The 27,964-nt window shown below is 43.5% G+C and overlaps 1 long non-coding RNA gene across 2 annotated transcripts; it reads right to left on the reverse strand.

The window, feature by feature from the left end:
- Window positions 1-1,649: 1,649 nt before the first annotated feature.
- On the reverse strand, window positions 1,650-27,752 carry LOC129381664 (uncharacterized). Of its 2 annotated transcripts, none has more exons than XR_011891337.1 (6): window positions 27,667-27,752; window positions 18,914-19,033; window positions 18,099-18,140; window positions 10,111-10,272; window positions 9,204-9,284; window positions 1,650-1,849 (listed from the first exon to the last, which is right to left on the reverse strand). It is a non-coding gene; the product is annotated as an uncharacterized lncRNA (long non-coding RNA). The 2 variants fall into 2 exon arrangements; XR_011891338.1 differs by having other exon boundaries at window positions 27,608-27,752.
- Between the last annotated feature and the right edge of the window lie 212 nt (window positions 27,753-27,964).

Raw genomic sequence — 27,964 nt, forward strand, 5'->3', positions numbered from 1 at the left:
ACTAAACCAACAAATTGCCGTAGATTAAATTCATTGAGATCTGAGGCTGGTATATTGACTGGTTAGCTCTATTTTTTTATCATATTAGGCGTGTAGCTGTTGTGGCATATGGACGGGCTGATGATGCTGTTATGGACCTGCGGACATGTTTACTTTCCTTTTGCTCTCGCTGAACCCAAGGCCTTCAAGGAGGGCACAGGTGCCTAAATAGACCGCTGGGCTGATATCTTCACATTCAAATAAAAGCGGAGAAGCAGCACGCCACCTTCCGCCGCACGCGATACATCGAAGGGAGTGGAGGGAAGGGGAGGGAGGGGGGGCCGGCAAGCTTTAGAATTGTTATCTGTGAATCTGTGATTGTGCCACACGTTTATTTGTCTGGTTTGACGCACCATATACTGCGACTTTTGCTTAGATACGTAGATGTATTGCAGACTTCAACGTATATTTAAATATCTTGTTGCGAGATTCTGCGTATACATGCAGTGAACTTTGTTTCCAGAGACACTTCTCGCGCTTTATCAAGCTGTACATCGCATTCCTATATTCCATTGTGACTTTGAATTTCGAAAGTATATTTTGCAGAACTCCTGGTTTTTATGTGTGATTTCTGTTGCGGCTATAATCTTGGGGCACTCACTTGCAATACACGGCCGGTGACAGCTGCTCCTGCGCGATACATTGGAACAAAGGACAGCGTCAATGAAATTTTTCGCTCGCCGTTGCATACATACAAAAATGTAAACAAGGTTTTGGATGGCGGTATCATTAAAATATTTGCCCTCAAGCCCTCAACTTGTTCATTTCAGGATCTTTAGGTTTTTCATATCAGCGGCATGTACTGCTTTGCTCGTTTTGACTTTGACTTTGACTTTATTGAAATTTAGACAATATACAGTTGCCCGGGTGAAGAGGGCTAAAGGTGACACACGTGGTCACCTGACTAGGCCCACATAGTTCACATAGTTCTAAAGTTCGTGTGATATCTACATATTAAATAAAAAGAAAAAATGGAAGCATAGATACTCGTATTTCTGGCACAACTTTTGGGACACGAGAATATATTACTTTATGAAAAAAATACAAACTTGCTTGTGTTGACAGTGCCTAGCGTTCGAGAATTCGTTCGCAGCATCTTTGGCAATGACAAACAGTTATTATTCAAATATTTGATCCCTCGACAACTTCTTTAAGGAGGAGGCCGCGCTGCAACATGAACCCTCCCACATCAAACGAAATTTTTCGGTAAGCCACTGCAAATTGTTATTTATTATACGAACCTACACAACAAACAAAGAATATACTAGAGGGAATAGTGTTATGGTCCCGCTTTGGCTTAGTGCAGCTTGTTATTTGCCAACCTTGTGTTCTTTATGCTGTACGTAATGAGACATGTCTTGAAAAAGGAGCCGTTTTGGTTTTGTCGACAAAGTCGTTGGTAACGTCTGAGACGCAGCGTGAACACAATAACGTTGTATCAACCACCCAGCATATATAAACCAGCCGTAATATATATGCTTCGGAAGTTCGTCTCTCGTACATCGAGGTTTTGGACTCTTAAGAAGACATATTAATTTACATGTTTCGTACTCAGCTAAACTATCGTGACATCTAAAAAAATATATAAATGCTGAATAACTTACCACCATTGAATAAGGATTCTGCGGATTCGTGGCGTATGCTTTCATATCTACAACGTCCACGTGGGCAATTGTAGAAATGCTCATATTCCGAAGTAAATCTGCAGAATTAGTGGAGCTGAAGATGTTTCCTTCGGTGAGAATCGGCCAGAGAGGAAATCCGGATTCATTCAGCACTCTAATAAAAGCCTCCCGAGCATCTGGAAGTGCTTTAAAGAAATTTATTCAGCGATTAGTCAGAAATTGAAGTAAATGCAAATAATCCTAACGTGCCCTACAAAACTATGCTGTCTTCATAATGTTGTCTCCAGCAAAATTACGTAAAAGCTGTAGGTTTGCGGTTTACCCACTCCGCATTTTGCTTCCCATCTTATACGAAGACAAACTAAGCCAAGTGAAAGATGGGCTGGAATGTAATTGACACAGCGCATTTTACGTGTACCAGATACAGGTACTTTTCACAACACGTACTGAAACGCTATCTAATTGTGCAGGATGCTAAAGAATGACGCTTTTAAAATTTCAAGCACTTCCCCCTTTATTGTGCTTCACTGTAAGGACCACGGAACACAGCAGTTCAACAAATTTTATAACACCAATGCATGATGCCTTTAAGGCAAAAGAAATGCTAATGATTTGTTGTTCTGCATTTGATGTAAAAGGACATTTTGTATAGTCACAATGTTTCTTATCCGGGCTGATATGTGTGCTTAAAAATGTTGCAGACAAATACCGCTGACATCAAAAGAGCACAGAATATGTTTATGTGTATTGAATCTACACCAAACATAACTAGTGGACTGATAATACTCGTACATTAAATTCAACATCTAAAGCAGATGTCTTGGTACCCAGTGGGTGTGTTCATTGGAGTATCCTAGCTTTCGAAGCCAAAAATGTAAAGTGCTTTGCGAGTATTTCGTCTAGCAATTTATCCGGTGCGATATCAGTGGTCCTGACGTTCACGTAAGCCGAGCCCAGCTCTAGCTTAAGCAACAGCGGAAGAAATTTGCAGGGGCAGCATTTGCACATAATTCATATTTCTGAAATTACCATGCACTTATTCGAAATGCACCTACGTGCAGATAATCACTGCATATGTTCATATTTAGTTGTGTTAGAAGTGCGCAATTAACAAAGCGCGTTCACACAGAGTGCTTACAACTTCGCCTTATAGCAACTGGGTCCTTTGAAGATTGACATGTCACGATTCAGCCGACGCGGCAGTCGTCTGATGAATAGGTGCCTCAGGATACGCTCTCTGCAGTGTGCGTATCTTGCAAACAGGTTCCGGTGATACAAAATCAGGCTATCCTTAATCTCATCGCTAGGTCTAGTTTCGTTCCCCCCCTTTTTAGAGGCCCTGTTATAATCGCCCGCACCAACCGCCAAGTTCCCCGCTTTGCTATATCGCAGTGACTGTAAGAATTTTTAGCCCACTATGTTCGTATTGCTGTTAGAGGTGTTAAAAGGACATTAATTTAGCTGAAGGATTATCTTTCGCTCAGAACTTACGCAACCGTATTGTCGCTCCCTTTCTCGAACGACGCCCAGTAAGACGCCGCCCGGGTTTTAGAGCGAAGCTGTCTACTGTACTCCTGCTGTTGCTGCGTGTCTGCACGCCACATCGGGGGGTGGTTGAGAGCGTGTATATTTTCATGCGGTAGATAGGGTGAAGAAGGCAGCAAAACTGTGAATGGAGAAGCTAGTGTTTTCTTGGGCGAACCTCTGCCCTCAAAAACAGGCTACATTCAAAGTACAACGATAGCGGCGAACACAGATGCGATCGTCGAAACTCTGATCAGCGGGTCAAGCGCGTCGGCTTTTATACATCAGTCTGCGAAGGTTTCATAGTAATCGCTGGTGCCTGCGTGTCTAACAGAAAGTTCTACAGCATTTGCCTCGCACATACATGAAATCAGACCCCACAAGGTTCGGGGACAACAGACAGCGGATAACCCGCCGTGGTTACTCAGTGGCTATGGTGTTAGGCAGCTGAGCATGAGGTCGCGGGATCGAATCCCGGTCATGGCGGCCGCATTTCGATGGGGGCGACATGCGAAAACACCCATGTACTTAGATTTAGGTGCACGTTAAAGAAGCCCAGGTGGTCGCGATTTCCACAATCCTCCACTACGGCGTCTCTCATAATAAGAAAGTAGTTTTGGCATGTAAAACTTGATCATTTTTAAAAGACAGCGGATAGAACCATCGATAACATTCGAGAAACTTCCGATATATGCAGGCGCGTCCTGGGCTTTGCGATAACATCCCTTAGGAGGCGAAACGTGGATACCCGATAAAGAAGCACGTGTGTCAACATGCGTGACAGAAGCGATACAGATGAAAAAGGCGACACAAATAACTAGTTTGAACCTTTTCACTACGTCTTTGCTCTCTTGACTCTCTGGGTGTCGCCACAATACTGTCTCGATCAAGGAGTTTGGAAAGTGGGGAATAAACATTGATGTCTGAGCGTAACTCAGTGCGGCATATCTAACCAAACTGACTCTGCGGCACGTAGCATAATGGATGGCTTCAAGACACATGTTTCACCCGATTTGCTAATAAAAAATGTATCTTGAATATTTCTGGTCACCTTGTTTTTGAATCTCGAAAGTACCCTGGATTACAAAACGTTGGCGCACTGCAGGATCCCTTACAATGTAATGATAAGTTTCAACACAGCTGTCTCCTCCAAGAAGGTTTGTGGTCAATAAATCTATTACTCAGACAACGACCCGTTTTGTCGACATAACATTTCCCGAAAGGAAGCGGAACGTGCTATACAACGCCTATTGCACACTCGACCAATCTGCAGCGGTGCGTGAACGAGCACCCATGAATGCTTCGCCTTCTGCCTTCTTGTCTACAGCGGCGCATAGCTTGTTTGTCGAAAAGACCACGTTACACCCGTACCTTTGTCCCACTCTTTTAGACCACGGGAAACACCGTGAAGTTGCGGAATGCTGACAGTCTGTTACTTCTTTGGATTACTGTCTGGCTCCGACACTCTCGCTACCATCTTTACCTATTGCAGTACTCTTACGCCCAGGAAGGCCAACTGATGCTAAGGAAATTGTGAAAATCTAGTGGCTCAAGTGTTCCTCCAAAATATTTCTCTGTGCGATGTGGGCATGACTTCTTCAGTGCAGACTTCGAACAGGAGACCTTGACTGCATTCTCGACCCCATTTGAATGCTCCGAAGGGAAGTAAATAGGTTTTACACTAGGTGGGAGGGGGGGGGGGGCGATTGAGCACGAAAACTAGATTGGCAGTTTTGTAACCAAATAAAGAGCTATTAATAGAGTATCGTAAATAAAATAAGGTATCCAAACGCATGACGACCTTTGAGAGCTTCCGGGAGGAGATAACAAAATACAATGTGCAGTTCCTCCACCTGCCCAGTCATGTAATGTCACTGACGAGACGTACAGCAAATCAATAAATCTAGACGTTGGTCGCGCGTCATATACTCGAGAGTTGCTGGTGGAAAATGTATTAGGTTGTAGCGACCACCCGCACTTCATCGTCCCCTCACCCTGTAAATGCAAGTTGCCGGGCCGTAGGGGTCGTTTCCCTTTGCTCGCCCGACGGGGGCGCCACCACAGCCACTGGGCAAACCTCTTTTTTCTTTTGAATAAAGCCAGTCGACACTCCGTCTCAACCTGTCAAAACGTATATTGGCTCCGCTAAACCGAGCTCCGAACAGGTGGTGACGCAGTACATTTACGTTCTTTCTTTTGTCGAGCACTAGCCATCGAAGACGCTGCTCCTACTCCTGCTGACAGAGACGACGCCACATTTACGTGTCCTGTCATTGTCGCAGAGCTTCAGCTTCCCAGCATTTGGCCCTAGAATCATCGAGTTTGATTTGTGCAAGTAGAGGCCCGTTTTCAACTTTAGTGCAGCACTTCACAGACAGCAACGTACAGTCGCGTGCAATGTGACTGGCAACACCCTGTTTCGTGGTCGAAGGGGTTCCAGGGCTCGCGGCAGCTCTGATATGGGAAATAGCGGCTTAATAAATAGCGCTAATTTAAGCTGTATTAGGGTCTGGAACTTATCCTGTGGCTGAGCAGCCGTACAGTCTTCGAGCCACTTCGTCCACGGGCTCCGGTGTTGCGGGTCACATTGCACGTGACTGTACCTGCCCGATATCGCGGATGCCATAGACTACTTGCTAGTGGGTGCACTTTCGGCCAGCATACGTCGACCTGAAACGCACTGTAGCGCCTCGAGCCATCGCAATTCAGAAGGCTCCAGCAGCTACTCTCCGAGGCACCGCCTGCGTCAGTTGCTGGCTGGCCACTCCGCAAACGAGAGCTAGCATCCAATTTTGCGCGAGCTGTGCTTTCGTTTGCTCCCCCAGTCCCCACGCATGGTGCTTGCGGATTCCGACGAGACGACGCTCGATTGGCTAGCTGCACTCGCTGACCGCATATGCGGCTGCTCGTCTCCGGCGCAGCTTCATATCGCCGCAGCAAGAGCCTCAAGGCCAGGAGACCGACTCTCGCGCGTGGAGAAAACAGTCGACCGCCTTACCAGTGCACAGGAGGAGCTGACGGCAGTTGTCAACATTGGCGACCAACTTCGGCGCAATCATTCGTCTTCGCAGTGTCGCAGCGCACCTAGGGACTCGCCGCGCAAGTTGTGCTGGTGCCACCGTCGCTTTCGCGAACAAGGGAGTCGTTCCACCCAGCCATGTATGTGGACGGGAAACGCACAGGCCAGTCGCAAACGGCGGCATCAGACATCGGCCCTCGCGCAAGCCGCCTATTCTTCGTAGTCGACTACATCAGGGGCAACCGCCTGCTCGTCGACACGGAACCGAGCTGTCTATCGTTCCCGCCACGGCCGCAGATCGCCAACACGACGAATACTCACCCACGCTACACGCAGAGAACAACACAGCCATCGCATCTGATGAGTTCCAGTCAATCACGCTAGACATCGGACCCCAGCGCTTGCACAAATGGGTGTTTGAGATCACCGACGTTAGCTTTGGCATATTGGAAGCGTGGATTCGGCTGTGGCTGAAAATGCTTCTGGCCAACCAGCAGGTAATCAGTCGTGAATATTGCGCATTCACATCACAAAAAAGATCGTTCATATTTTAACACAGCGAACAAGTGTGATTGGCAAAGCGTCCGGGAAGTTGCTTTTCTCGAAGCCTGCGACAAAAGCTAGACGCGGAATTTTTATTTTTTCGACAGCATCATACAATTGTAAACTGATATATATCTTAAAGACGTTGCTTCTCAGTTTTTTTTTTATTGCGCAACATTCCCGTACGCATTCTGCGGCCGCCTATACTGGGGACTGGGCTCTTTTGCCTGTAGGAATCTAGCCGCCTATACTTCACTAGCCACCGTGCGCGGCTGCAGGGCCTGCCATTCCGGGAGCTTTATGTTGCTACGCATCTCCACCAAAATGTTACGGTAAAGAAAAGACGTGTAATATATTTACAGCTTATATATAAAAGCACGCTTCGGATGTCATTCAAGATGACTACCGAACCACGCGAACATCACCGAGCGTAGTCGTCCTCTCCCTCTTCAGCTTTATTGCTGGCAGGACCTCGTAGCAATACTAAGCTCATTGCTCTCGACTGCTGTAACCCCCCCCCCCCCCCCCCAAAAAAAAAAAAACACATACAAAAGCATTACAGAAGCTGCAGCACTTGCTATTGTACTAAGGCGCCCAGCCCAGAGGGGAGGCGTTAGATTGAAAGGCAGAAACGGGGTAGAGTGAAGGCAGGTCGAGACTCAAGCAGTCACAAACGCAGGGAATAAATGCCGTGCCATTCTTCACTCGTGGCAGCTCGCATGCTTTGGGGGAGTGCGGAGTAGAGAAAAGGCGGCGCAACAAAGCAAGGAAACGGTGCTACTAGACAAGATAGCAGTTGTGGACAAACTGGATACAATTAAAGTAACTGTGCGGCCCGTTCCCGCGATTCCTGAACAATAAACACAATGTAAGTTTTTCAAGCCAGCAAATGACGTAGGGTGTGCAGGAGCAGAACCGCAGGAAACAGTGTAGCATCTACACGACCTTACTGAAACGGATTCCCATAAAAGCAACACTTCTCTGGCCGCTGAGGCAGCTTTGCATCTATGGCGTTGGTCAAGGTAGCGAATTTAATCGCGGCCGCAGAAGACGCATTTCAATACGAACGAAACGTTAAACCTTTCATGCACTAATATTAGGTGCACGTTGACTAATCCGAGGTGGTGGACGAGCACTGACGTCAGTGCTATTTACTGCGTTCATATTTTCAGCAATGAAAAAATGTATTATATTGGGCCGATGCTATTTTCATATAACTTCGCAGCTTTGAGATTTAACAAAAGTTTAATGATCTTTCATGATTTTAGCCAAAGAGAAGTCAAAGATATAGGTGAAAGGTATAGTGGAATTACCTTACAATGCATGCACTCTGCCGCAGATCCGATTTGTTGAATGGGCTACACTTACAGTGTAGGGCTCAGAGGAAACGGTGTTTTTATGTAGCCACTGTCTTTAAGTAAAACTCGAACTGCAGGTGACAGAGCAACAATTCTAATTTCTCAAACAGCAGTCTTTTGTACATGTCCAAGTGCTTGTGCTGGTCAAACGAGACATATTACTGCTTGGTCAACTCTAGGGCATTAAAAACATGCATATTGTGTCGAGAAATTACCCTCGTATATTAATTAAACCCATGAAGTCATGCTGTGGTCACAATAATTGTGCCTGCAAACATTCGAGTTTAAATGTTTCAGTACGGTGAAATGCGAACGAAACGAGCCTGATCGTGCACAATAATAGTATACTAAACATCAGCTATTTTGATGTACCAAAACACCGGTGTAAAGAAAATGTTTTTAGCGATGCATTTGTTGCACGTGCATTTCTCTTCTCTGATGGAAAAGAGAAGCAACAGATTTATTGATTTGATAGAAAGCTATGAACATAGGCCTTTATTAGGTCTGTGCCTTTTGATGCTTCCCATCGTCCTTAAAAACTGTGCTCTCGATGGCTTGATAATGAGCAGACATGCTTAAATGAACTTTCCTCGAAGTGGAGAGATTCTCCTTGCAAATATTAAACTTCTCAAATATTATTCACTTGTGGCTGCTTCTTGTTGTCTTGATAAATCACTTCCAGCTGACCAATCCCACATGGAAGCAACATGGTTGAAAAAAAAGAAACCGCGCGTGTACATGAACCCGCCGTAGCCGCTGGGCTGTACAAAAAAGAAATTACTCAACGTCGCCTACGCTACACGCAAGTGGCAGCGAACGCTTCGAGCTTGATGTACACATGTGCAGTTTGTTACGAGAATTATTTAACATGTGTATCGGTCAGTAAGATTTGCAGTAGTTATTTTGATAGCTGGCACCAAGTTGGGAAATTTAGCTAAAATATTACTGCACACATATGAGGCTTTTCATAACATTATTGCGAAGAAACACCATGTGCGCTGCCTTCTTTAGGCAATTTATTATTTGAATTCCTTGATGAAAAAGAACATATTTATGCATTGATGAGCTCAGCCGTCACGTGATAACCTAACTTACCTATACACGCCTTATACATGATTGTCACTTTGTCTATTATGGTTTGGTTGCTCTCAACCAGAGTTCTGTTTCCAAGAATATCTGTAAGCAGAGATGTATTGGGAGTTCAGTATACATCACCTGTTTATCAATGTGGCGTCGTCTAACAAAGCTTGTTACAGCTGAAGCATATACTTCCAGGGATAATGAATGTGTAACTATCGCCAGCGGAAACATCAAGATACACTAGTAATTAAACATAAGCTCCAAAAATGTTTGAAAACTTCAACGTATTGGATATCGATGAAGATTTCCGCACACTCCGAAACAAGAGCAACTTATACTCAAGCTGGCATCCTAATGCATGCATTTTTTCAGTAAAGCTTGCTCATCTAAATAACGCATACAAGCGCCTTAGGGAAAACACAGCCGGGTAAAACAGGTGATGCATTACACTACTGTGAGGTTCAATGTGCTAGCAATGACATTAAAAAGTGACATAAAGCAAAAGCAAGAAGCCACTTCTTGCGCATGAACATTTTCATGTTTACCACAAAGTGCATAATTGTCATTACGGTTGTAAGGCCGCAGTTTTACTATTTATATTTCTAAATTCCTAATCTCAATATATATATTCCTCGAGCTACACCAAAACAAAAATGCAGAATATGTATTGCAAGAATTCACATCTATATCTTATGTTCGCAAAGAGTAAGGGCGCTGCCACTTCATTGATCAACCTTGAGCTTTGATTTAGTGGTATCCTCGCGTCTCAGTGTTTGACACCAAAACACAAGAAAGTGATTTATTTCTAGAACGCATACCAAGTGATTGCAAGATCGCTCAGATAATCTACAGCGCGTTTCAAGCTAAATTCAAGTATGCAGCGACGATTGCCACGAATTCCAAAGAAACAAGAACGACTTACAGCTTAGCTTTTCAGTAATATTGTTATCAATATCCTGATAAACATCATAGCTCCCGCTAAGACTTGGACCTTGATTACGGCTTTCCCATCCATTGCAAACATGTGCATAGAAGTCCGTGCAAGGGTCAACGCTGCTGTTAAGCGATTCATTTAGTAGTTTGGCTGTAAGGCAAGAACATTCATTCAGATATTTACTCAAACGCATCTTTAAAAAATTCTTACATAACATCCTAGACGTAATCAGAAATGCTGCTGACCCACTAAACACAAGACGTTTTATAGACGACTGTGACGAGCCAAAGTAAACTTCACCTACAGCCGTTGAGAGCGCCCACAGAACGCCTTCTTACCCATGTCTAGAACAGTTGTGAGAGATGTGTAAAACAACGCACTTCTGAAGCGTTGTATGGCTACATGAATGTAAGGCTAGTTGTGTTTGTGGCCAGATATGTATGTACATAACGCGTCTGCAAAACGTCGTCTGTACATGCTTAGTGAGCGTTTTGCACGACACGAACAAATAGAAAGCGCTCGTTGAGATTCTCTTTTGAAGGAATACACACACACACACACACACACATATATATATATATATATATATATATATATATATATATATATATATATATAATGGGGATGTTCTCTTTTTTATACGGTTAGCACATATCCATCACCCAGGATAGCCACACATTCTGCAGTCAGCTAAAACATGGGTTCCGTTCCTCTCCTTTTTTTCTCGCTTATTTCTCTACAGAGGTAAGCCTCTCCGTTTGGTGGGGGAGTGATGGAGGTACACATACATATGTTTACCATAGGGTATTGGTTGCAGGGTTAATACATATCTCAAGCAAACGCAGAAATATCGGTAAACTTGACCGACAAAGCACACGCTCGCGCGACCCAGCCTTCATAAATTTAAGTATTTAACTAGTTCTCAGAAGATAATTCTTGCACGCCTAAAATCAGATCTGCTGTGAATTCCAAAAGCTATGTGAAGGGAAGCTTTCACGAAGCGGTTAATAAAAGGCTATAATCTTGTTCATTTAGATCCTTCGTCTTTGGCCCCATAGAAACTGGCGGGCGCATGTGCTCCCGATCATCCACGCTATGAAATGTACCAAACTTTATATTGCTCTAAATTTCTTCACATCATCTTTTCTATCTTAAATTAACTGGTCGTTACTTGGTTGGTTGCCCTTCGAGCGTAAGTGCCATAGCATGGATATCGTGACCACCATCATCGACATGCGGATATTCTTCGTGCCCAATCCAAGGGGTTTCCATAGCATAGACATTGTAACCACTATCGACACGGGGCGATTATCTCAAAGAGTTATTGCTTGTCACGATATGTACCGCCCGGTTTTATTCCAATACCTCGTTGTGAGTATTATTGGAATATTATTGGAATTAATCAACATAATGAACACGCGGATACGCTATGGCCGATTCTCTTGTTAAGGTATGTGCCGTAGTATAGAATTCAGCACATGGACACGCTTCTTGGCTGTATCAGTTTGTATATATGACCTAGTATGAAAATAATCATGGTGATCATGAATTTTTTGTTATTTTAACAGGAAATAAGTCCTTCGGGTAAGGGGAACAAAAGATAATAGAAATGCCGCAAAAAAAATGGAAAGAGCAGAAAACATAGGGAGATACGACACCGTTTAAAGTCGGTGTCTAAGACCAGTTCTTTGCAAGTAGTGCAACAACGCTTTTAAAGCCTACGGTGCTGAGGATGGTGTCGGCCAGTGTCCCAGGACCGTTTTTTCCACGAAAGGGCGTTTGTCAAGACTATCTAACCCTCTTTCCTGTTCTTTCCTGGGCGCACTGAAGTGGGGATACTTAGAGAAAAGGGGCGTGATTGCTTCCTCGCGCCTAGAGTTATCGCATGTATGGCTATTGGCGATTCCGTACCAAAACGAGCAAGCAATCGCGAAGGCCACGCGGAGCCACAAATATTACACAAGCGTATCCTCAGCTCTAGATAGTCATGACGGAAGATGTAACCGTAGATTAAGATCCAACTTGTGGACACGAGCGTTGGTAAATTCCGTCGAGTTCCACTGTGCAAATGTAATTTCACGTGCGAGTGAACGAAGCCCTAAATTTGTGTCGATTCTGGATAACTGTATAGCGAGAAAGTGGAGGCCATCGTGAGCAGATCAGGTGGCCTCATCTACACAGTCGTTTTTGTATAGACCGCAATGGTCCGGTATCCACTGATAAACTATGTTGTGTTTTTTCTCTATTACGTGGTGATGAATAAGGCTTATGATAGCGAACATTTGTTCATTGCGTCCATGACGAAGTAGCGACACGATGCGCTGGAGAGCGGTCTTGGAGTCGGAGAAGAAGGACGATGTCTGTAACGGTTCAGTTACGAATCCTAGAGCAGCATGAAGGGCGGCGAGTTCTGGAGCCATCGATGATGTAAAATGCAATGTCTTGAATTTTATGCTGACGGACTTCGCGGGAACAGCGACTGCTCCTGCTAAGCTTGCAGAAGCGACTGAACCATTCGTTTAAATGTGAAGGCGTCTGCTGCGTAGCTGAAGAAGGAGCAGTTGTGCGGCTTGTTGTAAAGCTAAAAGTCACGACTGCGTTTTCTTTTGGACTTCAGGAATGGTTAGGAGGGCTTCGAGGTGATGTAGGCAGCACGACCATAATGTTGGTCTTGCTGCAGGCGGGTAGTTGGAGGAAAGCACCGAACTGTGCGAAGCAATATTATCACTGAACGCAGAGTGCGGCCTAGAAGCAGGAAATCAGAGGAGATGGTTTGATGAAATCTGGATGCAATGCCTGATGTGCATTCTACAGGCATCGACGCGAATATATGCTGTAATTGCGTGATCACGCGCGTTGGCGACAGTCGCTGCTGAAGATGCTGATCTCGGAAGGCCAAAGCGTATTCTCTGCGCTTGAGCTTGAATCAAGTGAAGGACGTGTACGTTTGTTCTTCGGGTCCTGCCCAGCACAGGCAAACTGTAGCGCATAAACCAGAGGAAAAGTGCAGTACAAAGTTGAAGCATTGCTTGTACAAATGTAGGCCCCGATTTTCTCGCAAGAAAGGTTAGAACATGGGTGATCATGGTGAATTTGTTTTTCATGTGGCAATATGAGAGCTCCAGGATAGGTCACGATCTATTAATACTCCCAGAGAGTGGTGGGCCTTCTCGTAACTAATAGCCTGTCCGTTTAGTTTAATGATGTATGGGCTTATCACTTTGCGCGTGAAGGCAACCAGCAAGCACTTCTCAGATAGCAGCTCAAGTCCCCATTCTTGAAGATAGTCTGACGTCAGTGTAGCCGCTCTCTGACGCCTGGCACATATATGTGTACGCGTCACCGCTGATGCCAAAATGTAGATGTCATCTGCGTATATTGACAGATACACTGGCGGCGGAAGTGCATCAATAACGTCGATGAGTGCAAGGTTGAAGAGAGTGGGGCTCCACACTCCACCTCTAGGCACACCGCGACTAGTATAGTGGTGTGTTGATGTAGCATCTTCTGTTTGTATGAAGAAAGTTCTGCCCTAAAAATAACTGTATATCTATTGGTAGACACGGCCCCCCAAACAAATGTTCTCCAAGGTATCTATTAAAACTCCATGTGACACATTGTCATATGCGCCTTTCACATGCACGAACATGGCCGCAGATAATATCTTTAGACTTTTTGTGGCTGTACGGAAGAGACAAGGTCAATCATGTTATCTATCGAGCATCATCCACGCTGGAAGCCGTATGTATGTCTCGTTATGCTCCAGGTACGACTTTAGGCGCGTCAGTAGCATACTCTCCCCCACATTTCCAAAACAACTGGCAAGTGCAATGGTGTCATAGGAGGCCCAGGTCCAGGGGAGAATTACCTGATTTGAGCAGAGGAGCCAGGCGGCAGAACTTCCACGAGGGACGAACCAATCCGTTGCACCATGAGTCGTTGTAATATGGCGGCTTTGACAGAGTTTACACAGGCCCATGTAAGAGCCACCATCATGTCCAGGTGACTAGGTACACTTGCATACTGCCAAATCTCCTTGAAGCTCATTTGCAGAGAATTGATTCTCCATCTGGGAATCTTTTGACATGAGCGTGTTTGCTATATTACTCGTGGTGAACGCGGACGCTTTAGCGGCAGCCCTCGCGCAGAAGCCTTCTGTGACTTCAATTTGGCGAGGACCTTGGTGGAGACCAAGGCACTTGAAGGGGCGATGTGGCTGTGGCAATGTTCGTAGTCCGCGGATAATTCTCCATAATTCTCCATATATCAAGGGAGTCGCATAAACATTTCAATCTTAAAGACTGGAGTGCATTGATTCGGCGCTGAATCTTCTGCAGACGTCTCGCCTCCCTCTAGGCTTAGATCATTCTCAAGCACCTATACCGTCGTTCAGCACTACGAAGGCTTTCTCAAAGTCGCTGCAGTTCCGCTTCATGTTCACAGAACTTCGATGAAGTTGCGAAATTACAGGCAGCGTTTCGAGTAGCAGTTTTTAATATGCCTTCTAGGTTTTATAGAGAACCTTCTTCCTTTTGTTGACACCGCTTCTCTGTGAGTGACCTGTACTTTGCTCAGGTTATGCATGAAGAAACGGTGATGTGCAACTTGCCTAGGGCCTTGATTTTTATATAAGTGGGAATATTATTACTCCCATTGGTCTCATTTTCCGCAAACCAGTGTACGTTGTTAGGCTTCGTGACACAAAGGTTAGGTCGAGGCAGCTGCTATATGTCAGTTCCATTAAGGGTGTAGGACTGCTGTCGTTTGCACAATACAATGCATGATCTGACGCAGAGGTGCAAATCGTCTTCCCTGACGATGCATTTTCTGGCACTGAAATCGCCGGCAATGTTCCACAGCCCAGGTGTCGCTGATATTATAGCGCTTTATCTCGCAGTGTAAAAACGGCTTGAAGGTGAAACATGCACACCTACTAGCATGAAAATGAGGATATTGTGTCTTACTGTCAGGCGCACGTAATGGTTGTTATCATCAGTTGTTACTTGATCGTCAATATAGATAAGCTCGCACCTGATATAAACGAAGAATTCACTGTGGTCGTTGGAGGTAGCACACTTGAAAGCTTTGGAGCTAGATAATCGTTTCGCATTGTGAACGCGTGGTTCGCCACATGACAATAATGGGAAACTTATTCTTAAATACAAGAGGCCGAATATCCATAATGCAGGATTTAAGGCCTCCGGCATTTCATTGGCAAATCGAAGCTTGTCTGACTTCTTTACAGAAAGGCTGCAGAGGAGGAGCCATGTTGCTTCTCCAAACTTTATAGCATCGGATTTAGAGCATCCAATATTTGAAGTGCACTACGAGGAGCCGGAGCGCGAACGCTAGCTAGGGGCACTCGAAGGGTATTCATGAGGGTCTGTCATGTCATTCAAAGCATCAATTATGCATATTAGCTCGCATCGCCAAAGCAATGAGGATTTGCCTCCGGGCTTGGCCCTACGTTAGCTTTAGATAAGCCGATGTTTATTGTAATGCTCGTGAAAACAGCGAATTTATTTGCGAATCATATTTAAACGTATGAAAAGCTTTTGATTCGATGAACCGCGATGTTTTACTTTGCAAGCTTCATAGGTATGGCTTCCGTGCGCCTTTAGTATCTTTGCTTGAAAATAATCTGCATGGGCGAGCACAACTTGTAGTAATCGGGAATATTAGAAGTAGGCCTACACAGTTATCGAGCGGAGCTACTCAGGGATTGATTTTAGCACCACTTTGATTTAACTTAAATGTTAACGGTCTCACTCAAATCATTTTTCATTTCCGAGTTTTCAGCGTACATATGACATGGTTCTTGTATCTCGTCATACTAATTACCATCAAGCCGTGGGGGAACTACAAATTAATGCATTCCTGAAACGCATTCCTGTCATAATTCCTTTGTTTCTTCATTCATTTCGGTTTAGTAATTGTGCCTGCTCTCCTATTCCATGCCTTTCAACTGTAAAATATCTGGGGGCTCATTTCAATTCCGGCATGTCTTGGGACAGTCATTTGGCTAACGTTTATGAACGTCGGCGCAAGAGAGCCGGTCTGCTATAGTCTGTCAAAGCATCACGAGAGAGCTCATACATTAGGATACAGTGTGCTGCGTTACGGAGTTCATTGTCTTTACTTTTGTGCAGTGTTTCGGCGCAATAAGAGATTGGTTGCTTACTAACATCTCTAATGACCGTGACGTATGGTCTTCCGATTCCCAACCGTTCTAGTCTGTTTTTGTGCTCACGTATGCCTTCGTTCACATTGATATTTAAAGAAAGCCTTATTCTTACGTATCTGCGGAACAATAAATTCTCCCTCCCACATGTTCCTGCTAGAACATCGCGTCTACGAGATCATTTCATTTTGCCCAAAGTGCGGACTAGATATGATAGCCTTATTGATCCTTTCTATGTGCCAAGTGTTCTCAATGACCTGCCAATTAGAATTTCGCTCTAGGCAGTCGGAATGAAGTCTGTTATCTTTGTTTTCTATGCTTGATTCCTTTTCTTCCTGCCTGTTCCGTAGTCAGGTTATTGCGTGATGTGAACCGGCAGTGGTGTAGGCCCTGACCTGCCACCTGCTTTCGGGCAATCCCCGCAAGCCATTTGTTGGCTAGGAGAGGCCCACATTTGTACCGTCTAAATGCACAATTAAAAACTATTTAATAAAAATTGCAAAACTCGATAACGCACGCCGCAGGAAAACTGGAAGACGATGTTCGCGGCACTAATTTCGAAGAACCGCTCAGCGGCGTTCAAATGGACCTGAGTACTTTCGCCTTCAAATGCTTTCGCATTCACAACTCGTACCAATACTTAGGTGTCCTCGGGCTTTTAGAGCGCAGCTATTTGACGACGGTTCCTGCGTTGAGCGTTGGCGTGCCTCTCCCTCTCTTGGCGCAACCAAGCAAACACGGAGTGCGGTGGCGAATAAATGAAGGCGATAGCGACCAGATCGCGAGGAGAAAATCAGTGGAGGAGCCTACAGTGAAAACATGAAGCGGAAAGCGGACGAGGAGAGTATGGCGAAAGAGTGAGGAGAAAAGCAGAAGACTGTGATAGGTAAGGGGAGCACGAGGAGGAAAGGGGAGGAAGCCACCTTGAAGCTCCACCAGATGACCCTCGGGTCTGCGCATCCACGGCAGCGGCAGCGCCGGCCATCCAGAGGAAAGAAAAAAAAGAACGAGAAAGCTCGCCTTCGTGCACAGTGTTCGCCGCAAGCGTTTCCGGGTAAACATTGAGGTTGCATAAAGTACAGTTCACAGGAGCGGCAAATGTGTGGCCGGTTTATATATGGCTTCGTGCATCACGGCTTTGCCAGCAGGTGCGGTGAGTGGCGCGATACGTCAATACATCGCAAAATGAAAACATGTATCGAGCTGCGCTCAAATTTCGCGTAGGGGGTATCGCAATCACCGGTGAACTTTTCTTTTTTTGTTCACCAGACTGTTCAGGATTGCAAAACTATTCACCGAAGTTAACTTTTTGTGTAGGTACAGTCGTTTTCTATACAGCAACAACACAATTGCTGCAAGATTAAATCATTATTAAGCAAAACCCAATACATTATTCTAGTTTGGCGTACAAAATTGGAATGATATTGGCATCTGCACTAGTCTCGCAAGACAAACGGGAAAGTAGCTGCGAGCTCTGAGCAGGAGTTTGGTATTTGTAATAGAGAAATAATTTGTGTAATAATTGTTTACATTTGACCAGTCGAATGATATGACATTCTTGGGAGCGCTTTAACGATCATGAATCGCTACCTTCAGGATCGCTACCTTCAGGAAAAAGGAGCTTTATTGCTGCATGCTTCAACGAGAGAGATATCTGTCCGTGGCATACAAGGAAGACGCTTCTCCCTATGTGTTGAGTCGAACAGTGAGACGTTTCTCTGTTTTCAAATTTATCGATCAACACGATAACTTAGCACATACAAAAATTATTACACAGAATGCAGCGGTACATTACCTCCTTCAACGCAGGCTAACGGGTTGCAGGCTTGAAAGGGTTCTGGAAATACGAAAAATATGTGTTGTCACGAGAAGAAATGGCTCACCACTATACATTTCGCGCAGCGAAGTCTCATACCGAGAACAACATTGTGGATTTTGTTATCAATTTCGAAGCTTATATTATTATTACGCCCCAAGTGCAAGAACTGCTGCGCAAGAAAATCATCTACGCGAACTTTTTCTCTGCGTAACGATTCGTATTGTGTCAAGAGTTTTCGCATGAATAAACAGTATCCTATATCAGGCCTATTTTCTCGTCCCCACGTGATAGTTGCTTGAAGTGTAGTGAAACCATGTTTGACTATCGTGCTTGGAAGAGAAATTCAGTAAAAGGCAACTGATCCTGTGAAATACAGAGGCTACGCAATAAAGGTGAACATTATGAATCTCATGCGGAGCTAATCCTTCAACGACGCGCTTGAAACTAGGTGGTTCACAGGTTTTATGTCATATCAGCAAATGAAGGTATTTATTAACTTATCTTTTTAGCCCATTACCATTATCATCATACCACACGTTTTTTTTTTTTCTCGGTATGGTTGCGTTTAGAAACCCAAGTGGTTGGGTTTAGGAACTCAACCCAAGTTGCTTATTTGCAGCAATAGAACAGGTACATTTCATTGCTAATTCTTTATGTCACTCAGAGATGCATAGTCCCTAATCGTGAATAATAGTGCGCTTGGCGCTCAACATACCACTTGCATGTATTGCTTTAATCTAAAAGAATGCTTTATTCAAAAGAAAGTCCAATGCTCGGCGTCGAAAACTTACCACTTTCTATATCCTCTGCAGTTATTAAAGCAGGAAACCAAATACACGCAGTTATTAGGATTGCCTTGAAATTCATAGCTTAGGTTGTTAAATGCTCGATGGTATGAAGGCTGTAAAAGACTGAAAATTGTGATGTATTACATTTTTTTAAATGACGCTACTGGCAAACGTTAAGTCAAACCTTTAGTGAACAGACTATTATCGCTAACTATAACATTATAATATATGTTATAATATTACTAGCTATAATATTAATTATCGACAACGCCGCACGATATTCTGGAGATTTCATGAGGAGAAAGAAGTGGGGTGAAGGTAAAGACGACACCAACAAAAAATCGTTTTTCCTTCTAAGGTACAGCAACGTCATAATAGCTCTGAATGATTGTTAGTACAATTACTAACGCTCCTTCTTTAACCAGAGAAGAGGCACGTTCGTGTATAATTAACGGACACGTACTATGCACCGTAACAGTGGCCTATTCCTAGTGCTAATGTGTTTCAATGGCTAATTGGGCTGTGGAGTGGTAAAGGTGGTATAAGAAAACCGGCCATTATGCAACGCATATGAAAACGTAAAGGGCAAACAAAGGGAAATATTAAGTAAAGCTAATGTGATAGACTAGTGGCCGATAACCTTTAAGGCGTCACTATCATCGCAAACAGAGCCTTACTAGTTGAGACATTGGGTAAACTGCAGGGCACGATTACAGACTCCCCCGGCGCATTCAAGTTTCAGTACATTCCAAGTTTCCACACTCGATCGGTTGAAGAAAACTGGTCAATATTCAAAGAAAAAGCCAACTCCTTAATTAACCGGTATATCCCGCAAAAACGTATTTGTTCTAATTCTCGTGCACCCTGGTTCAACTCGCGTCTCAAGCGTTTACTGAACAAAAAGAAAAGGCTTTTCCCACGAGCAAAATTAACTGGCAATCATGAGCGTTGGAATGCTTACACAATAGCACTTAGCGACTACAAGAATGCTGTAGCAGAGTCCAAAACAACATTTTATGAGCACACGTTACCTTCTTTCTTGAAAGACAACCCACAGAAATTTTGGAGTGTGGTCAACGGTAAAAAATTTAGTGCCATTGAGCTGTGTGATCTTAACAACGAACCTGTGGACCGCAGTGTCTGTTGTGAAGTAATAAAGGACGCGTTCATCTCCGTGTTTTCGGATTCTGTGCTGTGCGCAAGCGCTGTTTTTTCTGATGTGCAATATTTTCCAATGCTTCCTATAACCATTGACCTTGCTGGCGTTGTAAAGTTGATACAGACCTCAAAAGTTTCTGCATGCAGTGGAGTAGATGGTATCAACACGGAATTTCTTAAGGGAACTATTACTTATTCATCTATAATTCTGAGCGAAATCTTTGCTCAGTCACTTCAAACCACCATCGTTGCGAATGATTGGAAGGCAGGGATGGTGATTCCCGTACGTCTGGCAGTCGGTACTCCTCACTTAATTACAGACCTATATCCCTAACCAGCGTTCCCTACAAATAAATGGAGCACATAATTTGCTCACACCTGGTTTCATTTCTCGAGTCAAACTTATTTTTCACCCCCTACCAACACGGACTTAGAAAACACTATTCCTGCGAAACACAGCTTTTTTCATTCACTAATGATTTATTCCAGGCGATGGATGCTAACGTTATTATTGACTGCATTTTTTTAGACTTCGCCAAAGCATTCGATACTGTTTCACACTAATTACTTTTAACTAAATTAAGTAACCTCAACATTGATCCTAACGTGCTTGCTTGGATCAAGTGTTTTTTGGCTAACCGTTCCCAATTTGTTTATGCTAACGAATACTTCTCTTCCACTGGTCGAGTAACCTCCGGTGTACCGCAAGGCTCGGTTCTAGGACCATTATTATTTTTAATTTATATTATTGACCGCCCAGACCAAATTAAATCATCAATTAAGTTATTCGCCGATGACTGTGCTCTCTATCGTGTCATTTCTAACTCTGGCGACAGCGATACTCTTCAATCAGACATTGGCATAGTAACATCATGGTCTGAAGCTCAATTCTAATAAATGTAAGGCGATGCGTGTGTCCCGTGCTGTCAGAAATACCACCCTTCCTACGTACAATATTAACAGCATACCTGTAGAAAATGTATCATCATACAAATATCTTGGTATCTACATTACACACAATCTTACACGGAACATTCATATAAATTACATTTGCGGTAACGCTAATCGCATGCTTGGGTTTTTACGGGGTAATTTTTTATCGGCAACTGCAGCTGTCATGTTATTTCTGTACAAATCGTTAGTGAGGCCTAAACTTGAATGTGCATGCTCCATTTTCGACCCTTCTACTCTAAAGCTAAAAAACACCATCGAATCCATTCAAAACCGAGCTGCTCGTTTTATTTTATCGAATTATTCTCGTCATGCAAGTGTCTCATCAATGAAACTAACCCTTGACTTGTCTAACCTAGAGTTACGGCGTAAATACTTTCGCCTATGCCTCTTTCACAAGATTTATTACTGTAACGAAACACTTAAGGATGAGCTAATCTCCCCGCCATCATACATATCGTCACGCACGGATCATCGTTTTAAGGTTGAAGTTCCAACTTGTACCACCAACGTTTATTTTGATTCCTGTTTACCAAGAACGACGAATGACTGGAACCGCCTTCCTGCCTCCATCACTGCCATTTGTGACGCCACAAACTTCAAGAATATTGTTAACGAATTTGTTTGTAATAATCACCACTCCTCTCTGTAATGCCCCCGGGCCTTCAGAGTATGACAATAAATAAATAGATAAATAAATAAATAAATAAATAAATAAACAAATTAATTAATTAATTAATTAATTAATTAATTAATTAATTATTAATTAATTAATTAATAAATGCCCGATGACTCAAGTCCTTCTCAGTTAAATTCTGTCACTAGTAGTCAACCATTAGTTGAAAAGAAAAAACATCCTTGTATAGTATTATAACACGAAATAAAATGCCATTTATCCAGTTCTACTACTGTTTGGGAAAAAGAACTCTTTGAAATTACCCTTCACAACGACGCAGCCGGTAGCAAGGATTTTTCTTTTCGCTCGACTACGCGCCGCCTAGGCTTTCGCGTTTCACTAGTTTCGTTATTGCGTAGTGCAGCGCTGGTCTTGCGGGCGCGCCAAACGCGCACACACTGCAAATAGCAGAGAATTCAAATTCCATGTGATGTCGCTGGATGCCCAAAACGTCTAGGCCGCTTGACCAAAAAGCATCTGCAGCGGCGAATCCGCCGCTCCGGACGGACGGACGGACGGACGGACGGACGGACGGATGGATGGATGGATGGATGGATGGATGGATGGATGGATGGATGGATGGATGGATGGACGGATGCATGGATGGATGTTATGAGCGTCTCCTTTGGAACGGGGTCGTGAGTTGCGCTACCAAGCTCTAGCTATTATACTGCCTGATTTCCTGGCTAAACAGAAAAAAAAATAAAAATAAAACCCACGATGAATTTCCATCTCCGAAATTTCTGACCCCCTATTGCGAACTTTTTTTTTGTGTACGTACCCGTTTTTGTCATTTCCCTATATTCCTTCCACACACATTCCTATCACCTCTTACTAATCTCTAATGGGGACATGTTTACTCTCCGCTGCTCTCCCTGAAACCAAGGGCTTCAAAGAGGCCAGTGATGCCTGAATCGACCACTGGGCAAATATGTTCACATTCTAATAAAATATGCTTCATTATTTCCCTAGCTTTACCGCAGGAGGCACCTGTTTTTCCCCCTTCTTATATCTCGCTTTATTACTGCGTGTTCTAAGGCATTCTCATCTCGCTTCGAAAAGTAATGAGCTTCCTTTTGAGTTATCACGAATTGTTTCTTTGCTGATTTCTTCTTTTTCCTCTTAAGTATTTACGCGTGGCAGGTTTCTTTACCATTGCCTCCACCCATGAGATTATTTCGGCCTCTCTGACTTTCCGCTTGACGTTCTTTGTTGCTATGTTGCCCACCTTATAGGTCGCATACTTGCTGGCAAGCTCCATGGTCCTTTTCCTCCACTGCGAATCAATGTTTTTCCTGTACAGATACCTCAACACTCTCCAGCCCATTTACTTTCTTCCATATTCCTCAGTCGTTCTTCATACTCAATTTCACTGCGAGGTTCCCTCACTTCAAAACTAATCCAGGCCATATCACCCTGCACAGGTTCATTTGTAGTCTTACCGTGGCACCCAAGGCTAGGTGACCCACTTACCTTTGGTTCACACCGAGTCCTGATTGTACCCCTGATTTAAAGCAAACAACCACATTTCCAAAAGTAAGTCCTGGAACCATTGCACCTTTACAGATACCTCGGAGCACCTCGTACCTATTTGTATCCCCATAGCGTTCTGTGCTTCATTATGGCTGCATTTCTCTTCCCCTTCACTGTTATTCTTTTTGCCTTCGTTTATCCATATACCAAGGTCTTTATATACTGTTACACGAGGTATTTCTGGGGCCTGTATCGCCACTGTCTGTTCACTGTTTTCATTGCATACCATAACACCTGATTTTCTAACACTAAATATCAAACCTACAGATATTAGACAGACATTGCAAATCATTTTGCTTGTTAGCTAGCAACACAATGTGGTCCGCACAAAATAAACCCGTAAACTGCTGCTCTACTACTGTACCAGCGTGTTTGTATGTGAGAATAAACCCGATATTACTTCGTTCTAGAGCCTTCTCCATCCTCACCGTGCACATCATAAACAGCAATGGGAATAAAGGGCACCCCTGCCTTATATAAGTGCCTTGTTGATATCAACTTTCTCCTCGCTTCTCATTACTTCCCATTCAACGCAAACGGTATTTTCTAGATAAATCTCCCTAAAAAGCTGTACAAAATTTTTGCATAATCCTTCCCCTTCCAGAATATCTCACAAAATGTGTGGGTCTACGTTGTCATACGCTCCTGCAATGTCTAAAAGGCCACATATAATTGTCTGCTTTCTACTCTTGATACTCCAACATTATGAGTAAGAACAAATGTGTTATCATCCAAACGCCCAGCTATTCTGAAGCCATTCTGAAGTTCTCCTAAAATGCCGTTATTCTCTGCCCATGCTTGCAGCTTTAATTTGATTGCCTGCATTGCTAACCTGTATGTTACTGATGTAATGGTCAACGGTCGATACGAGTGAATTTTATCTCCCCTCCCTCCCCTTCTTAAATTAAGTGAATTCTACTTTTTCGCCCAGTGTCTGGTATTCGACTACCGTTTAATATTTGTTTCCTCTACTTTCACCAGAGCTTCCTTACTTTTTGGTCGTAGTTCATTAATCAGCCAAACGGGAACCTCACCTATTCCTTTGGCTGTGCGCTTAGGAATTGTCTCTTCGGCTTTCACTCAGTTGAAATTTGTCAGCACCAGCTATTTTTCTTATCATGATCTTGGATTGTAGCGCGAAATGACACCAGCACAAACTAGAAGCAGACAGTCTGTGTCCGTGTCACTTCGAGCTACAATCCAAGATCATGTTGCCGCACCCACTCGTCCAACTGTCTATCCTTTTGCAGCTCCTTTTCCATCTGGTTCTCTTTCATGCTCATTTTTCTTCACATGCAACCTCATCATGGCCTTGCAAAGATTCTGCTGCTATTTTTCGGATATAATTTACCGCCGCTTCCCCTTCCAGTTTGTTTCCATCTTTGTCTAGGATATGTTGTTGTATAGTTGTCGACTTCCTGCCTAATAATATTATGTGGTTCCAAATTATTCTAGGTGCAGCCTTCTCTTTGCCACGCATTTCTCGTAACCAACGTTCACTATCACCTTTATTCTTTGCTTGCACCAGTATTTGAACGATAGGTTTTTTCTCTCCGTATATTTCCCATTCACTGGCTACTTCATCCTGCGCCAATGGCATTTTTTTATTTGCCTGCCTAGGCTCTCAGGATGTTTCCTGTCGTTCGGTGATCGCCTCTCGTATCACCCTGTTCCGTCAGTTTTTCAGTTTCTTTGTTTCCTTTCCAACGAACATGTTGTTCCCGTATCTCTGTCTTGACTCGCTGCCGCCATCTGTAGGGCGACGTTTTGCTACCCGAGGTCAGCAAAGGGTGGTGATGGCGTATGCAACGTCACCACTCCCCCACTTAATTGAATTTCAAAAAAGGCATTCGGACCCTTGAGATGCAGGTTTCTCGTAAACTAACACTTTTCTCGGCTCGAAACAAGCGTTGCGAGGTTTCTGGAATGATATTTAAGGAGTCGACGTCGACTTACTATTTGCCTTTAGTGTTACTTCAAAGAGCGTTAAACGGGACGTAAGAAAACGAGCCGGTATGCAACGCATATTAGACGTTTAACTCACGCGCACTCGTCCACGTATCTCTCAATGTAAAGCGAAGTGAAGGTGTGCAACCGTTGCCTTCCGTCTCGTTTGTTGTGCGCATTGTAATATGATAATGCAAGGCGAAGTGTATCAGGCCTACACTGCAGCCACACTATGGCTTGGATTTAAATGTGGCTTCGTCTTTGTACCTATCGTATATTGGCATTACGGTTTCTTTCGCGCCTGGGTAGGAGCATTTATTCCGAAAATTTATGGCCATGTCCGTACATTTGCGTAAATGGGCGGGAAGTTGGAAGTCACGTTGGCAAATCTGGAAAGTTGGCAGGTACGTATGGTGCATTTATCTATGCTGAATGTAAAGCACTGAATTGATGCAATGTTGGGCAATTTTATTGTATTTTAGCGTGATTTGCAACATTTTCTTCGTTCCATTCTCGTGCTTTATATTTTCCCAGTACCATCTATTTCTTTTATCCATGTCTGCCTTTTTCATTTGCATTTCTTTTACACACAGGTTCGTCGACGATGTCATCTGGAGCCTCGAATTTGATTGAGGCGCCTTTTCTCTTGTATGATAATGAAGTCAGGTGCGCCGATGGCGGAGATAGTACTCTTTGATGCGACACGTGAGATTTACGACTATGTTGGCGCAATCAAGAGCGCACCATATATTTAACCTATTCTGGGACTTATTATGAGGCCTTGTTTCGTTCACACTTGTATTTTGATAGTTTATGACGGGGTCCGATAATTCCAAGCAACGAAAAACCCATTTTGTTAAGAGGTTACAAACATACATGGCCAGATCCCAGCTACGTGGAACTAGCATAAAGCCAGCAAAGAAGACCTCGTCTTCAATATGTACGCAGCATTATATGTAACAATTGCTAGGTTCATTTGCATATAGGATATATTCTACTTGGGCTTGTTGGCAGCAGCTGGTAAAAATATTAATCAGTCACTTTTATTACGGACCGGTATGCACTTGCGCAACCGACCTGTTTTCACAAGTGCTGTCCTTATCTAGATGGCCAAATAAATGCCTCTATGTGCGTCGAGAAAGTCACCATCGGCACCAAGACACGTATTCTTTTCATATCGTGGCGGATTGTCATGTTGGCGCTGCATGTTTAGTGGCGGTGTTTTTCCTAATACTACGACTGCCTCCACTACGTTTCAACACCTTCATTATTATCGCACAGCGGTATACGCTCCTTCGCTATTATATGCGTGTTAATGTTGTTTTTCCTTGCTATAAGGCCATTTCTAAATGTGATTACACACCCATCCACTTCCGTGATTCATCCATCCATTGATACACAGCAATAGCCAACGCGCAAGCTTCACTTTATGTGACGTCTAACGCCATCTTTCATTGAAGTTTTGTTTTTCTCACAGACAGCAAGAATCAAGCTTAAGTTATAATGGAGTTAGAATTATTTCTAAAAATAAAAGAAAGATTCTGTACAATCTCGTCGATGGGAGGCATGTATCAGTATAGATCTGTCTCGCTTTATTTTTCTTCTTGTACGTGAATTGAGGAAATTAAATCTTTGTCTTGTAGTCTTTCTATTTTTCATCGTTCCATTGATTTATCTTACTCACGCAGATATGCAATAAAAGAAGGGAAAGGACATGTATTTTAATCAACATTACGCTGTCATTTTGATATTTTGTTCCGCATGCCAGTAATGTTCATTTACGTAGACCAAATTCGTATTTTTTCCTATTGCATTTCATATTAGCTTTAGATGTGCGCTGAAAGAACACGTGATGAAAAAAAAAATCATAAACGGTTTATAAATAGCACACAAAAAGTATTTTAATTTCATTTCAACCATAGTCCAAGAACTCAGATTAAGATGCGGCAACGTGCGAAGTAGAAAGTGTGTCTCGTCATGCCTGAAGTAGTAGTCATTATACAAACAGTCATTTTGTATACGACCTAAACAGGCATAGAAAGTGCTTAAGTTGCTAGAAACAGAACACTTGTACATTCAGGTGAAATTGTGTCGTGGGCAGGAGTGAGCGACAGCTGACCGGGTCCGACTTCTTCCTTTACAAATTATTGGTCGCATATTATTAGTTCAGAGAATAAATGGCAAGTAAATATTCGACACAGGTTGAAGAATTGCACTTCAAAATAGATCCTGCTGGGCCGGGAGGTCTTAGCCAACCAGGAGACCTGAACTGGGGCCCTAATTCCTTTGAAAATATTAAATTTTATTTTTCTCTCTCTCAAAGACACATGAATTATCAAAATCCTTCGTATCTAGGGCGTTACTGTAAAGAAACGGGTAATTCAGCGCGCCCAAGATATACTGCAGAATAAATGAAGAAAAAAAGTACGTACTTAAACAGGCAGTGCTTCAATTCGTTTCTGTATTATGAAAGTGTGCTTTGAATTTTCACCTTAAGCATGAGCCTCCTCCGTCCGGGCGCAGTGCGAATTTGTCGTTATGAGGTTACTCTGCATGTTCTCTCTCCGTCAACACTGAACTGGTCTGTGGCGATTTCTTGATTTCAAGTTGCCCCTTATAAGGAAGTTCAGCGCGCACGTTTGACATTTGATTTTTCAATGCAACAAAAAGAAGCAAGTGCAGTGCAAGCATTTCACATTTGACTTTTCTATGCAGCAGTAACCACAACCTCTACTAGACCTTCGCTTGCCAAGAATTATAAAAACAGAAGAAAGCTTTACACTGTCGCG

The sequence above is a fragment of the Dermacentor andersoni genome, unplaced genomic scaffold (genome assembly GCF_023375885.2).
Source record: "Dermacentor andersoni unplaced genomic scaffold, qqDerAnde1_hic_scaffold ctg00000041.1, whole genome shotgun sequence".
Taxonomy (NCBI): Eukaryota; Metazoa; Arthropoda; class Arachnida; order Ixodida; family Ixodidae; genus Dermacentor; species Dermacentor andersoni.